General features: G+C 42.4%; 1 protein-coding gene across 2 annotated transcripts in view; it reads left to right on the top strand.

The window, feature by feature from the left end:
- The window catches only part of FGD3 (FYVE, RhoGEF and PH domain containing 3), a 99,839-nt gene that overhangs the window by 31,337 nt on the left and 54,956 nt on the right, over positions 1-13,546 (top strand). The window contains exon 1 of one of the 2 annotated variants that reach the window (XM_083727021.1): positions 12,048-12,163. The exons of the other annotated variant lie outside the window; for it this stretch is intronic. The gene's annotated coding sequence lies outside the window, so the exon portion shown is untranslated. Of the gene's footprint in view, positions 1-12,047; positions 12,164-13,546 lie in introns of those variants that run through there. 2 annotated transcript variants of the gene reach the window in all.

Genomic DNA, 13,546 nt, shown 5'->3' with positions numbered 1-13,546 from the left:
CAAACTCATTATTGAATATTAAGCTGTATCGTTCTCTACAAAGCTTCGTGTAATCTACCCAGTTCATTCATTTCCCCTCCTTTGTATACTCGAATTGTTCTATTATTACAAATGCACATTTTATTGGGAAACAAAATCACATCAGCATGCACAAACAGAGCTATTCCTGATTTTGTATATGCTGAGAATGATGGTGGGGTCTCTATTGAGATGAATAAACACACGTAATGTAAAATAACTTTATTAGAAAGGGCTCCTGCCAACATGAGCGCAGATGCTGAAATGCTATGCTTGGGCAGCCTTCCTCAAAATACTCCTGTTAGTTTCTGTGGTTTGCCTTCTGGATCCCTGTGCTCAAAGTATCAGATCCCTCCAGAGGTGGTTCCACTGCCCCAGATGCTTCTACTCTGTATCCTTGAAGCTTGACCTTTCCTTCTCTGCATTCCCTGTTTCCATTCTGCATGGCTTCCTGCGATGGAATTAGAGCATTCTTTTAGAATGTGCTTTTGTGTCTATAAATATGTACTTTGGTTTTTATTTTATTTTATTATGAATGAATTCAACCGTACACATTTGCTCCATTTCAAAAAACCATTTGGCGTAGAGACAAAAAAGAAGAAGTTATATGTACTAATAAAGGCATATTGATAGGTTAGGCATCCCTGATAGCCTAACCTATCTCTGGACTTCTGAGAACAGCACAGGATTTCTGGGGACAGCTTAGGAGAAAGTTATAATAACAGCTGCATGATTGAGCCATTAGGAATATAAAGCGTTTGATGGTTTTGCACCAGAGATGCTATGGCATCATAGACAGATGGCTTGGATGACTATTTAAAATTGGGGTGTCAGAAATGTTTCTAGATGTGCCATTCTTCTGGAGAAGTCTTACATCTTAGTTTAATTCCCTAGAGGCGTAAAAGGAAATTTTTTTAAAGCTGCAATTGAATTTGTTGTTATGGAAGTGACAGTGAGTTTATTACCATACTTTCCTATTAGGAGGGAGGATATGCAAATTGCAGAGACAGAGTTTTGACCAGGGGTCAGCAGACTTTTTCAGCAGGGGGCCGGTCCACTGTCCCTCAGATCTTGTGGGGAGCCGGACTATATTTTGGAGAAAAAACAAACAAATTCCTATGTCCCACAAATAACCCAGAGATGCATTTTAAATAAAAGCACACATTCTACTCATGTAAAAACACCAAGCAGGCCCCACAAATAACCCAGAGATGGATTTTAAATAAAAGGACACATTCTACTCATATAAAAACAGGCTGATTCCCAGACCGTCCGCGGGCTGAATTTAGAAGACGATTGTGCCGGATCCAGCCCCCGGGCCTTAGTTTGCCTACCCATGGTTTTGACCCTCAGCAGCTACTAATCTTCCTTTCTGGTTCCTAGCAAAACTTTAAAAGTTTCTATTTTTTTAAAAAAATAATAATTCTAGGGATTTCTTAAACACCAAAACAGAGCCCTAATTTCCACCCCAGGAACAGAATGGAATTCTGTTCACATAATCAAGCATTTCTGACTCTGCCTTCCCTTTGCAGACCTTTACACTCCTTGGAAATTCATTTCTGAGGGTTGGGAGACCCTCTATAGAAGAATGATATGTAGCTGGGGAAACTTCCAAAAATTGGGAACCCCCTTGCTTGAATTAAAGCGCCTTCTGCTCATACAACAACACATTTTGGCTCAAAGTTCAAAATTTAAAAGGTAAAGGTAAAGGACCCCTGACAGTTAAGTCCAGTCACAAATGACTCTGGGGTTGCAGCGCCCATCTCACCTAACTGGTCGACGGAGCCAACGTTTTGTCTGCAGACAGTTTTTCCGGGTCATGTGGCTAGCATGACTAAGCTCCTTCTGGAGAACCAGAGCAGCGAACGGAAACGCCATTTACCTTCCCACCGGAGTGGTACCTATTTATCTACTTGCACTTTGATGTGCTTTCGAACTGCTAGGTTGGCAGGAGCTGGGACCGAGCAATGGGAGCTCACCCTGTTGCAGGGATTCGAACCACTGACCTTCCGACCGGCAAGCCCTAGGCTCAGTGGTTTAGATCACAGTGCTACCCGCGCCCCCAGCAAGTTCAAAATACATAGGTGCTAAAACTAATGAATTGTTTATAAGTGCTTAGGCATGAATTCAGCTTGTGTTGCCTTTGCACAAATATATGACTGTTAGATTGCTATCAGAGCAATCAATCATAGTAAACACCCGTGTTCCTATGCAAAGCTCATTTCAGGTCAAGTTTGTACTGCTCAGATTGCACGCAAGAGATCCTACCAATGCTTTTATGTAGTGCTTTGACAGTACTTCAACAGAATCCAGACCTCCAGCTTTGACTTACTGATGGAAGATCTAGTATAAGTTTGAATTACTGATGGAGCAGCAGCATAAAGTTGACTCTTCACTCCTTGCTGCCCCTTTAGTGCTTAGTGTTGCTACCTAATTGTGACTCTATATTTCAAGACCTAGGGAACTACATATGTAGTGTATTCTAGAATGGCACTATTTCATACTTCAGATTTGGCTATGGCACATTTGCTAAAAGCTACTTCAACTGTGTGGAAAGCTGAGAAACCTCATCTGTAATTGCTTGAATATCTCAATAATTTGAGAAGAGATTTCTCAGGCCTCTTCCCAATGAATTGTTTTTAATACTAGAAATGCAATGTGCTAGCACAAATCCTCAGGTTATACAGAATCCAGATGACATTCTCTAACTTACTATATTTATTGCAGAGGTATCAAAGCATCTTTCTCAGCTAGTGCTTTGTTTGTAAATTATACCTTCCCATACTTGGACAGCAAGCAAAGTAGACATGCTTTCCTGCTAGTTAGAAAACACTTTAGGTGCATATGTGGATGGAGTTGAAGCTTTGATTCTCATTAGTTCAGTGGTTTGCAATGAGATTCTGTGTCAAGTAATCAGTAGAAATGTCAGAGAATTCATTTTAAAGACAGACATCGACTAAATAATGGTTAGCAATGGATTCAGATCCTTTTCTTGACAGTGATTATGTTTCTCCAGCACCATTTCTCTTCCCCTCACCAAACCAATCAAGGATCTCAGAAATGAGCAAGAGGACATCACATTGCTATAGCAGCAAATCCTGTTTAGCTATATACTGTTATTACTGGGGGCATATGAAGCTGCATTCCCCCCATTGTAAAGGAGAATATTTTCCTGAATGGCTGAACCAACTTGCTCAACATATTCCATTGCCAAGAGGGGCTATGAACCCACCTTTGCAGTGTAGTGCAGGAAGACTGAGTGTGGTGCTCATTTGCCTTCTTCCTTCCCTCTCCCACAGCAAGCACTTTCACCTCACCTCTGTCTGTGTGTCCAGAGGGTGAAAACTTCTCCCATTGTATGGGGAAAGGAAGGGAAAGTAGCAAGGCAAGACACCTCACCATTACTGAGGCAACTGGGCACACTGCATTTCCCATGCTGCACTGTAAGGAGTAAGTTCATTGTCTTTAAGTTCATTGTCTGTAAGTTCATTGTCTTTCACAGCGTTCAAAGTCATCGGAGTATCATGCAGTTGCTTCAGATAGAAGGTGGGCCATTTTTGCTGGGTGAGAGAGAGCTTTGCTGAACATCCATGTGAACATCAGTTTTGGCTCAGGTCAGCTATTTAGGTAAACCCAATCTCTTCAGATTTTACAGGAGCTATCTTGTGGTGTTGTTTAGTTGTGTCCGACTCTTCGTGACCCCATGGACCAGAGCATGCCAGGCACACCTGTCTTCCACTGCCCCCTGCAGTTTGGTCAAACTCATGTTCGTAGCTTTGAGAACACTGTCCAACCATCTCGTCCTCTGTTGTCTCCTTCTCCTTGTGCTCTCAATCGTTCCCAACATCAGGGTCTTTTCCAAGGAGTCTTCTCTTCTCATGAGGTGGCCAAAGTATTGGAGCCTCAGCTTCACGATCTGTCCTTCCAGTGGGCACTCAGGGCTGATTTCCTTAAGAATGGATAGGTTTGATCTTCTTGCAGTCCATGGGACTCTCAAGAGTCTCCTCCAGCACCATAATTCAAAAGCATCAGTTCTTCGGCGATCAGCCTTCTTTATGGTCCAGCTCTCACTTCCGTACATCACTACTGGGAAAACCATGGCTTTAACTATATGGACCTTAGTCGGCAAGGTGATGTCTCTGCTTTTTAAGATGCTGTCTAAGTTTGTCACTGCTTTTCTCCCAAGAAGCAGGCGTCTTTTAATTTCATGACTGCTGTCACCATCTGTAGTGATCATGGAGCCCAAGAAAGTAAAATCTCTCACTGCCTCAATTTCTTCCCCTTCTATTTGCCAGGAGGTGATGGGACCAGTGGCCATGATCTTCGATTTTTTGATGTTGAGCTTCAGACCATATTTTGCGCTCTCCTCTTTCACCCTCATTAAAAGGTTCTTTAATTCCTCCTCATTTTCTGCCATCAAGCTTGTGTCATCTGCATATCTGAGGTTGTTGATATTTCTTCAGGCGATCTTAATTCTGGCTTGGGATTCATCCAGCCCAGCCTTTCACATGATGAATTCTGCATATAAGTTAAAGAAGCAGGGAGACAATATACAGCTTTGTCATACTCCTTTCCCAATTTTGAACCAATCAGTTGTTCCATATCCAGTTCTAACTGTAGCTTCTTGTCCCACATAGAGATTTCTCAGGAGACATCTAGGAAGCTATCTAGGAAGGCTTTTTAGTAAACTACAGCTCTTGGTGTGTCTTGCAAGAGCTGCTTTTGAATCTGTGAATTATTTAGGCTATGTGTGTTTAACTGAATTACATAGCACAGACGTGCCATTCTCTGCTCTCCTTGGAAAGATGCCTTTGTCAGATTGATGCTTCACTGATGTTGGAGGCAAATATTGCTCAGTTGCTATTTACATGATGTTGTTTTGCTGCCCCCTTTGTTATATTAGATTTGTTAGAGCTGTTTTAGTTATTTTGAATCTGTTCGTTGTTTTGTTGTTGGAGCGCTGACAATCTCAGGCATATGTACACTATTCTCTGCTGACGTGTTTCTTGTTTGCATTGGCACCATCATAGTAGTGGTGGGGCTTGCACATCTCTTTGTTGAGGAACTAGATGAATAGGACAATATATTTGTACCATCCTTTTAGAAAAGAAAACTCATCATTTAGAAATACTCTTCACTGGATATATGTAGCAAGTGGAGCAGCCCTACATATTTCCCAGAAGAACGTGTAAGCAACTGAAAGGTAACTGATGTATCCATATTTCCCTTTGCCTGGAATGGGCCTAGTGATGCCACATAAGGCCTTTTCATGTGTTCTGGCAGTGTGATGCATGATCAGTGGAGGAAGCATCTCTGCAGCAGTCCGCCTAGCAATGCACACATTTGCTTGCGTTTCTGCAACCTGTCTACATGTCGTGCTTGTTTCCTCATAATTGGGAACACTGTGTGTTTTCATAGGTTTACAGCTGTACAAAAGCATGAATGTGTGACAGTCCCATATTCTTCTTCATGTTACTTTGAACACATTGAGTACTACTGAACAACTGAAAAGGGGTGACAGTAATAATAATACTGCAAAACATTTTATACTTTCCCACATCAATAATGGCAGGTCAGTTCACAATGAGACAATAAATCAAAGATTAAAATATATTAAAATACATCACAAAGTAGATTTGCCAGTTGTCACTTAGACTTAGCATTAACAGACCACAAATTCCAGTTGAAAGAATGAAATGCAACAAAAATCTAGTGAGCAAAAATAACCTGATGATTTTGCTAATACAGGGTCTCTCCCAATACTGAAATTTGGCTTGAATGAAAAATTCTATTGTAGCTAATAGAATAGGTTGTGATGTGTGTGTGTGTGTGTGTGTGTGTGTGTGTGTGTGGTACCCATGGCAGCTTTTCTAGTTTGTAAATGTGCTTGTGGACACAAAAAGGCTTTCCATCGCTGTCTTATGGTATACTGTTAGCAAGCATAGTTATCTCAAAATGTAAGCTAGCATTCTGAACCTGCAGCTAATCCCTACACTTTTGTGTAAATCTGATCTAAAATGTCTTGGTGCTGTGACACAAAATGTCTAGACGTTGTAGTTCACTCCTCTTTTCAGTAACTTGTATACTCTCTTTTGCGTGTAGAGGATTTGGCTCTTACTCACCAACCTGAATGCAGGTTGGATGAGTTCTCATTTGAAGGGGAAAAAAATCCTGACTGCCAAGGCTTTAGTTATGTGTGTTGGATTTACTTTACCTCCTTCTTAAATCTTGTCATTCTCTGCGGTGAGCTCATTAACTGTGGTCATAAGACGGTATGAGTCATGAACCATCACCTTCTAAAAGATGACACATGTGGCTTGGTTCTAGCTTGCTGTGTAATCTGTGGGCACTGCTTAACCAAGTTTATAATTTCTATAGGAACTTCAGTGGGTCCATAGGAACATCACAGTATCCAATGGCAATTTGGAGGGCTTTCGCATCAGGGCGAAGTGCGTAGCACCTAGTGCCTCCACCTGTCCCTGCGCTGATCCATGTGGGGGCGAGCCATTGAGACGATGGTGGGTTGCCAGTACCTTCTGTACCCTGAGAGGTTTATAGGGGACGGTTTAACCCCTTCCATCCCCTTTTTTCAGCCTGTGCCTCTCTGATGTTGAGAGCCATCACCATCACCATCGCCATGGCGCAGGACAGGAACCGGAAGCCCAGAGTTCCCTATTCTCAGACTGTATTGTTGTTGTAGACTGTTTATTTTCTATAAGGCACTTGGAATGCACAAGTATTTGTGGAAAATAGACATAGAAAGCTGCCTTATATTGAGCTGGGATAGCTCAATTGGCAGAGCATGGGCCTCGACCCAGTATACCTGAAGGAGCTTTTCTACCCCCTTCGTTCAACCTGGACACTGAGGTCCAGCGCCAAGGGCCCTCTGGTGGTTTTCTCACTGTGAGAAGTGAAGTTACAGGGAACCAGCCTTCTTGGTAGTGGTGCCCGCCCTGAGTAACGCCCTCCAATCAGATGTCAAAGAAATAAACAACTATCTGACATTTAGAAGACATCTGAAGGCAGCCCTGTTCATGGAAGTTTTTAATGACTGATTTTTTAATGTATTTTTAATCTTTTGTAGGAAGCCACCCAGAGTGGCTGGGGAAACCCAGCCAGATGGGTGGGGTATGTACAGTGGTGCCCCGCAAGACGAATGCCTCGCAAGACGAAAAACCCGCAAGACGAAAGGGTTTTCCGTTTTTTGAGGCACTTCGCAAGACGAATTTCCCTATGGGCTTGCTTCGCAAAAGTCTTTGCTCCCCCATGCCTGCCTTCCCGGGACAGCGGAAAGTCTTTGCTCCCCTCCGCCTGCCTTCAAAAGCTGTCCGCTCTCCCGGGAAGGCAGGCACGGGGGAGCAAAGACTTTTGCCCCCCGCCAGCCTTCAGAAGAGGTCCTGGACAAAGGTCTTTGTCCCCCCTGCCTGCCTTCCCGGGGGCTTTTAAGAGCGGACGGCTTTTGAAGGCAGGCGGAGGGGAGCAAGGACTTTTGCCCCCCGCCAGCCTTCAGAAGAGGTCCAGGACCTCTTCTGAAGGCTGGCGGGGGGGAAAAGTCTTTGTCCCCCCTGCCTGCCTTCCCGGGGGCTTTTAAATCGCCCTGGGACAGCGGAGAAGTCCTCCGCTGTCCCGGGGCGATTTTTAAATGCTGGCGGGCGGCAGCGAAGCCTTCGCTGCCGCCCGCCAGCATTTTAAAATGCTGTCCCGGGGTTTTTTAAAATGCTGGGGGTGGGAAGAAAAGCCCTTGTCCCCCCCCTCAGCCTTTAGAAGAGGTCGGGGGACAGAGTGTCCCGGACCTGGTCTGAAGGCGGTTTCCATAGGAACGCATTAATTGATTTTTAATGCATTCCTATGGGAAACCTGCTTCGCAAGACGAAAAACTCGCAAGACGAAAAAACTTGCGGAACGAATTAATTTCGTCTTGCGAGGCACCACTGTATGTATGTATGTATGTATAAATAAATAAATAAATAAATATTAGAGTCCCACGTTGGGCAAAAGATTCCTGCTTTGTAGGGGCCTTGACTAAATGACCATTGGTATCCCTTCTAATTCTGCAATTCTGTGATTCTATGAATTATTGCCTATCAAACTTAGTACTGTCTACACCAGGGGTTTTCAACCTGGTCCCTATTGCCCACTAGTGGGCGTTTCAAGATTCTAGGTGGGTGGTAGGGGGTTCTACAGCATAAGCAAAATCCTCCTTCCATCAAGCACTGGTGGGCGGTAAGGAAATTTTACCATCAAGAAAGATGCATCAGTGGGCGGTACGTATAAAAAGGTTGGCTTCCTCTGGTACTCATCCATGGTTTTAGACATGAGACATTTCCTGTCCTGCTTGCAGATTCCAGAGATTGATCCTGGGATCTTCTACATGCAAAAGAAATGGTGTACCACTGAGAGACTGCCCTTCCCTGTCTCTGTCTCCTGTCTCTGGAGTATTGCTAATTGAGTATAACTTCATGGCTCTGGTTTTGCCTCATTATATTGAAATACATAGAGCTTTTATTGTTGCTTTCTTTTAGCCTGATCGTGTTCCCCACATTTGGAAAAGCACAATAAGTGCAAATTAGGTAGTTTGGCATTAAAGAACAAACAGAATGAAATTCTCCGCCATCTTTCTACCTCATGCATCTGGTAAAGTAGGCATATGTTGGTACAACAATAAATCCGTTATTCTTTAAAGTGCCAAAAGGCTCCCAATAAATAAATTTGGAATCAGATTGTCATCTAATATAAACTAACAGAACTTTGGAAACTTTAGGTAAATGGTGGATTTGTTTTTAATTTGATCTCTTTTGAGTATTATTGTTTTTTTGTTTTTATGTTTCCTTTTCCGGGTACACAAAGAGAAGCTGTTTGCCCCAGCTATGTTATCTTCAGGTCTTCTTTTGTTCTCACCCAGTTTACTCAGTGAATAGGAAATGTACTTGCTTTTTCTCTAAGTAATTTCTTTGTATTCATGGAATATTACCATGCCAGTGGTTTCGTTTCAAGATGCATAATTAGTCTTTAGAGACAAAGTCAGATAGTTTCTGCCAAAGGATGTATGTTTTTCCTCTATATTCCAATCCAACTCCTTCCCTTTAGTAAACCCTTAGTCACAGCTGCCTTCCAAATATGGTGATGAATGTACAGTGTTGATATTAGAGGCACCTTGGATGCCTTTGTCAAATGATTATGTTTGATTGTACTTTGGCTTGATAGTTCTGGAGCTTTGATGCACCTTCATGCAAAAATCAACTGTCTAATTAACTGCAGACCTCATTTATCTTGAGCTGTTTTTGTGCTCTGGACAACATACTTAAAGTCACAACAATGGATTTCTGCAGTCAGAAGTGTGGTATGTAAACTCAGTATGGAAGGCCAGAGCAGCTGCTAGATTTCTCAGTGGCACAGATGATTATGAAGAGAAGAAATTTAGGCCTGAATAACAAAATACATTCATACTATGAGCAGATTATTCCTCCACATTAAAATGAAGACTGGGATCAGATTGCTTAGGTAGCAATAACATACAGAGAAACGATGTATCTTCGGGATATAAAATTATATGTTTATAATCACCACACTGGTCTGAGTAGGGGGAAGGTTTCAGGGGTGCAATTCTTATCTGGGTTTAGTTTCTGTTGGAAGAAGGACATCAGTCACAGTCATCAAACATTTTTCTTTGCCATTCCAAAATACACCCACAAAATCTCATCAGTTACAATCCCTTGCAAAGTTATATTTTTAATAAATGTAAGCATACTAATATGCTACTGCAGAGAGCAGAACAGTGTCCCCAAATCTGGAAACAGTTCCTGGAAATAAGTGTCCAAAAGCACAGTCGCCAACCTGAAACTATACATTTTCCTGGGTGGCCCTTTGACCCAAGGGTTTCATGAAGCTTCATATCTGCACTGATTTACTGCTGCTGCGCAAAGGGTTTCAATGCATACTCCCAAAAAGATCAAATTAAACCACCATATTTTCTCTTGTCCTGAAAATGGTCTTCTGGCCAGCCCAATGCATCCCTTGAGTCCAGCTACAACTCTAGGTACAGCCACAAATCTTAATCTATGAATGGAACAGAAACAATCTTTATAAAGTCTTTCTTTAGGACCACCTAGACAAATACACCAATGTTGCCATTTCTTCCCCATTTCTTCCCACTTATGCAAGGCATAATCTCAAACAGAGGCAGATTACTTTTACAGCTTCCTTCCCATCCCCACCCCAAACTCACAGACTTCTACTTTATTCCCAGTGCTTGAGCTTGTCTCTGGTGTGCACTAACTGCGCACCCTGATCCCATCAACTAAGAGAGGCAGCCATCAACCCAAAATGCATATGGGCCCATAAGTCCTCCCTCCCTCTGTCTTAGGCTGTGTGCATGCTTGTTTGTAGCACAGCAATGTAGTTTTCCCTCTATGCAGAATCATTCATGCTCACCCTCAACGTGCTGCTTTCAATCTAGATTGATTCTAGATCCTGCCATCCACGAGAGTGGTTGTGGTTACTTGATATGCGTTTGAAATCCCTGCCTTTGATTAGGTATCCATGCCTTTCCTTTGGTGCCCAACTCTCAGGTAAACAAAGAAGGAAGTGTGATTGTGATCTTGGTATACATTGACCCACAATGCCATTTGGCATGGGTCCCATTGCCACAACTGCCCCCATCTGTTTTCAGTGGAGACACTGCAGGGCAATTCAGAATCAATTAGCAATGAGTTTTTATTCCTGTAATGAAATCAGATTCTTAAGAAGTGCTCTTTAGGAGCAAAAAATAGGTAAAGGATCTAGATTGTGTGTGGACTGTGTCGAGGGGGGGAAAGGACTCAGTTTCCATGTGTGTACAACCTTGCTCCCTGACCTGGATAGTTTTAATTTTTTTCTTTTGATATACACACATAAATTGTATCAAGGTGTGTGATGGGTTTTACTACTTGAAATACACAGTTTCTGTTTTCTTGTTTAATGGAAACATTTTATTGATACATTCTAGTAAGTTCTTCTCTCACTTAATCTTTGTGAGTCTGGGCATGCTTACAATCCATTCCGGAGGTCCGGTTGTAAACCAAAACAGGTTGTAACCCAAGGCGCGCTTTCGCCAGTGGGGCCTCCCCCCCAAAAAAAGGTTGTAATCCCCCCAAAAAGGGTTGTAATCCCCAAAAAGGGACACACACTTCAGGGTTTGATGTGGTTGTAAACGGTTGCAAACCGAGGTACCACTGTAAAGATAAAGGTAAAGGGACCTCTGACTGTTAGGTCCAGTCGTGACCGACTCTGGGTTGTGGTGCTCATCTTGCTTTACTGGCTGAGGGAGCCGGTGTACAGCTTCCGGGTCATGTGGCCAGCATGACTAAGCCGCTTCTGGCAAAATCAGAGCAGCGCATGGAAACACAGTTTACCTTCCTGTCGGAGCGGTACCTATTGATCTACTTGCACTTTGATGTGCTTTCGAACTGCTAGGTTGGCAGGAGCAGGGACTGAGCAACGTGGGAATTCGAACCACCAACCTTCTGATCAGCAAGTCCTAGGCTCTGTGGTTTAACCCACAGCGCCACCCGCGTCCCAGAAGGTACTACTGTACTTTCCCTTTATACATCTTAAACTAGGTCAACTTTTTTATCAGTAAGGATAATTTTGCTCTGTCAGTAGCTGAAATTAAAACATTGGTGCTTTTATGAAAGGTATTATGATACTGATGCATGCCAAAAGACTTCTTGCTTGGTCTATAATTATCCTATCTCACTAAGCAACAGTGGTGCTTCTCTTGAGCCTCCCATTTTCTCTGTCCAGCTGATCTCGAAAGTTGAAGGTTTCCTTACAAAAATATTAGTTTCCTACTTTAGTGTATTGTGTAAGCCATGTTTTGTTTTAAAACAAATGGTTTTTAAACAGCATTTGCTTCTCCTTAACATGAAATAGCATCCTTTTATTTATTAAGCAAAGTTCTTCAGGGATACAAAGCGGGTTGATTTTTATCAGTCTTTGCTATGACAACTGCAGTTCATGTGTTTTTACAAAAGCTCAGTTCCTGTTAAATGCAAAGGTAGTGCATAGAGCAAAGCAGAAGTAGAAACGAGATGTCTCTTTGGGAGCGGGTGAAGTGAAAGTTCACAGTGGAGCATGCATTTTATATCTGGAAACAACTGAAGCGCACGTAAGTATTGCTTGCTGGCTTGCTTTCACCATTAAAGGTGCAACTACAGATTGTACTGGAATGCTTTTATTGACCACCCCTCCCTCCACCCCACAATCTTCCTGATATCTGGGTGCTCCTGGTGTACTTAGTAAGTGCTGCAAGCACTTGAAAACACCCTGACCTTCTCCCATATCGACCTGCCCATCTATGGGGGAGGAGAGATCTGGTGGTGATACAGCTTGCTAAGACTCTCTTTGTGACAACCCAAACGCCCTTCTCTCTTGAGATATGGCTTTCACCTCCTCTTATGAGTTTTAGGCAGTAGCTGAGGACATGCCTTTTTTACTGTGAACAACTCTTGGCACTAATCATTTTCTGCTTCTGCTAATTCCTTCAGTGTAATGTGGACAAGTACTTGCAACAACTATATTTAAATTTACATTTATTATGCACATTTTTAAAGCCTTGAAGTTGCAGTCATCGCTAGAGTAAAATGTAACTATGTGATCTGCCCTAGCAACATATGCTGAAATTTGAATATGTTACTGGGAATAGTGTAGGAACAGCTATATGATAGCACAATGGTGGGTGATGCATATTTTTGAAACCCATGTTTCCACACAGAGCTATCGGTCTCAGAGGGTTTTTTAACAGTCAGTCCCTCTTTCCAGGGAACTTTGGGAATGGAAGTTCCGTGAATGGAATAGGGGTTTCCTAAGAATGCGCAGAACACACTTAACAAACTACATTTCCCAGGAATTTTTGGAAGAAGCAATGACTGTTTAAAGTGGTTTGATAGTGTTTTCAATGTATAGTGCAGATGGGGCCTCACTGAACTAAGTGGTCAACTTCTATTGCTTTATTAATTGACTGTTTATAGTTACCTTGTTTGAACTGGAATTGTTAAAAAAATAGTTTTAATTTAAAAATCTAACCAGTCCTAAAGAGTTTCTTCATTTGGAAACAAAATATTAATTCCTAAGATGATTTGGTTCCCATTGACAGATTCACTCTTGCTTCTTGTTTTCAGATGTGTGGTCTAAGTGTGAGTGTCCAGGTTAGCTGAATTAAAACGCAACATCCCAAATAGGGGACATTTCAATAGCTCAGGCCAGGCTACACAGTGTTTGTAAGTGAGGAGTTACTTGCTATTGTGCGACATAGTTACATGTCTTCGATAAGGCCAGTTTGTCTTAACTGTGGTTGTTGGTTCCCATGGCTAGATAGCATATGATATGAACCAGATAATATTGTTGAATGGGCTGATTAGATGGGATAGTACCTTATCAGCACAGGTGGCACCAAGCATTTAATTTCATTTCTGTCCGCCTCTTTCTCCAAGAAGCTCAAGATAGCATACATAGTTCTCCTGCTCCCCATTTTATCCTTACAACAGCCCTA

The sequence above is a fragment of the Podarcis gaigeae genome (assembly GCF_964106915.1).
Source record: "Podarcis gaigeae genome assembly, chromosome: 2".
Lineage (NCBI taxonomy): Eukaryota > Metazoa > Chordata > Lepidosauria > Squamata > Lacertidae > Podarcis > Podarcis gaigeae.
The sequence above is the reverse complement of the archived record's forward strand: the minus strand, read 5'-3'. Positions and strand labels throughout refer to the sequence as shown.